Here is a 2,967-nt window from a genome sequence, read left to right on the forward strand (position 1 = left end):
TTCCCCTGCTGAGGCTCTGTGCTGATTCAGTTCTGCTGTGTGGGAGAGCGCAAGTGTTTATTGTGGTGGTGTTAAGAGGGCTGTGTGGTGCACAGAGAGCAGAAAAGAATCATTTATTGGAACAAATGTGACAGCATGATCTATTATTCACTTTCCAACCTAGGCTGCATGTGGTTGGTGGGTCCAGTGAAAGGTCTGATCTTATTGGTGACTGTGCTGGGCTGGCTGTTGTGGCCGGGGCTTATTGGTCAAGGGTGTGGCTGAGCATTAATAGCAATAATAAATAGTGTATTTGGCCTTACAGCCGCTAAGCTTAGAATGTACATATACAGACACATTGTAAAGAACAAGTACAAAATGCTGGAGTTGGGGTTCAGGGATCCAACCTCAGATATAACTGGATTGGCTTTCTCTGTACTAGCCTGTAGGAATCCTGCAGCCCGCAGCCGCCATCTTAAGGTTCCCTTGGGCCGAGTCATTTATGTATAGACTCCACCATCATTGCTCGCTGAGTGGCAGTGGGATGTAATAAAACGCCTCATGACAAATTTATTGATTTATTGAATTTTTCAATGCCCTAACTACTAGCTTTTTATTTGTTTGTGTAAAAAAAAACGCTCGTTACCTGTCTCCATATATCACACAAAACAACACTTTTTCGGGTTATTTGACCGTCGCATCCTCTATGTAGCAAAGGTGATGTGTGTTTTGTTTCAAAGTACTATGTCTTGGCTTGGGAAAGAACAGTGATGCGCTTCACTAAAATAAAACTCAAAATATAGGTTTGTTTGATGCATTTCTTTTAGTTACCCATTGAAAAGATTATCAATATTATAAATCCAAGATTTAAAACAAAACACAGACAACCATACAATACACATACACTCACACTAAAAAGACCAATAATTCTTTCTTTTCCTTCAAGACAGACAGCCACAACAATATACATACTGTTGTGCTGGAAGCTTCCCCCGGGGTCTATGGGCCTCTGGAAGACTCCGGGAGAAGCGAGCAGGGGGGCGGGGAGCAAGACCCCGCCCGCGGCCAGGCCTCCACGGCGATACGTGGATTATTATGTATTTGATTAATTTTCTTATGCTTGTATATAGTTAAGTGTGTGACCGGGACGATCACAATTAAGATGGGGGGGGGGATAGTGTTGTGCTGGAAGCTTCCCCCGGGGTCTATGGGCCTCTAGGTCTAGAAGACTCCAGGAGGAGCGAGCAGGGGGACGGGGAGCAAGGCCCCGCCCGCGGCCAGGCCTCCACGGCGATACGTGGATTATTATGTATTTGATTAATTTTCTTATGCTTGTATATAGTTAAGTGTGTGATCTGGACGATCACAATTAAGAGGGGGGGATAGTGTTGTGCTAGAAGCTTCCCACGGGGTCTATGGGCCTCTAGAAGACTCCAGGAGGAGCGAGCAGGGGGACGGGGAGCAAGGCCCCGCCCGCGGCCAGGCGCCCGGCGGGTAGTGTTGCCAACTCGCACGTTTTTGCTACATGTTCATTCTTGTATGATCGAATATATATATACTGTAACATTCTAGACTGTACTGTTCGGTATATATATAGGAGAAGAGGGCGGGAGAAGTCCCAGTCCGTCATAGCAAGTCATAGTCAGCTAGTGGTCAGTGAAGAGTCAGAGTGAACCACTACTAAAGAGGAATATTAAACTACATAAGCTGTGCAAGGTGTTTTACATATCTCCCTCCCACGGAGTCTCCTGACGGCGACACGGAACCCAATTAAGTAACACGTCCGGCATAACAATACATACATACACTCTAAAAAAAACGGTAAATTTGTAGCACTTCACCAGTCTCGCATTTCCGAACGAAACTAGTTTTTTTCGGTAGTTTTCGGCCTGTTTTGAATGAATATGCGTGTCATTTCTATCGCAAATCACGTTTTTTTTTTTTACCCCCCCCCTTCCAACCAAGAGACTAATGATTTGCGATAAAAAATTTAGAGCACATTCATTCAAAACAGACCGAAATCTACCAGAAAAAACTAGTTTCGTCCACACAGGTGCATTTAAACTAAACATAACCCTAACCTAACCTAACCTAACCTAACCTAAAACTAACCTAACCTAACCTAACCTAACACTAACGGTAAATTTGTAGCACTTGGGGCTGGGAGGCGGCGGTGGATCGGCGGGCAGTAACCCATCAACCATCAGAGCGGTTGTGTGTCACGTCCTGGCCTTGACCGCCCTCCGTTATAAATGATTTCCTAGGGGTGTTTATGGGGATGAGTTTACTCAGAATGCGGAGCTCTTTCTAATGGTCAGGGTAAGGAAAGCCATCTCTAGACTGGTGTACTCCTACAATAATACCAAAAAAAACAGTAATTCTTTCTTTCCCTTCAAGGCAGACAACCATGACAACAGTCAACAGGATCCATCCATACATACACTACACAAACACATCATACATACAATAAAGAGACCACTTCTCCCTCCCTCCTTGTTGCCTTGACCCGCCACCCGCTGTTCTGGGCCTGGCGGGTGAGGAAAGGTGGGTGTGGATGTGGGCATAGGCGGATCCAGGGGGGGGGCCACGGGGCTATGGCCCCCCCCAAACGCTCTGAGAGTATGTTTTGGCCCCCCCCAAAATTTACATATGGAGGCAAGAAGACGGGGTTGTCAAGATTAAAAAAGGTCAAGGCTGATGAAAGCAATGTTTTTAAATATTACGATGTGATTATTGTGATTCTTATATGTTATATATTAATATATGCTTAATAAAGACCAAAAGTATTCTGGATCTAATTCTTGAGTTATGCCCCTGAAAAGCACAATGCAATCCGATGTGACTTAATTCCATGTGTACAGTCCGTCGTCGATGAACAGTTGGCCCCCCCCAAAACTCAAGGCTGGATCCGCCCTTGGATGTGGGTCATGGGGTGGAAGATAGGTGGAGGAGATGGTGGTGTGGTAGAGCAGAGATGGCAGGAAAGTT

Source organism: Eriocheir sinensis, chromosome 42 (assembly GCF_024679095.1).
Source record: "Eriocheir sinensis breed Jianghai 21 chromosome 42, ASM2467909v1, whole genome shotgun sequence".
Taxonomy (NCBI): Eukaryota; Metazoa; Arthropoda; class Malacostraca; order Decapoda; family Varunidae; genus Eriocheir; species Eriocheir sinensis.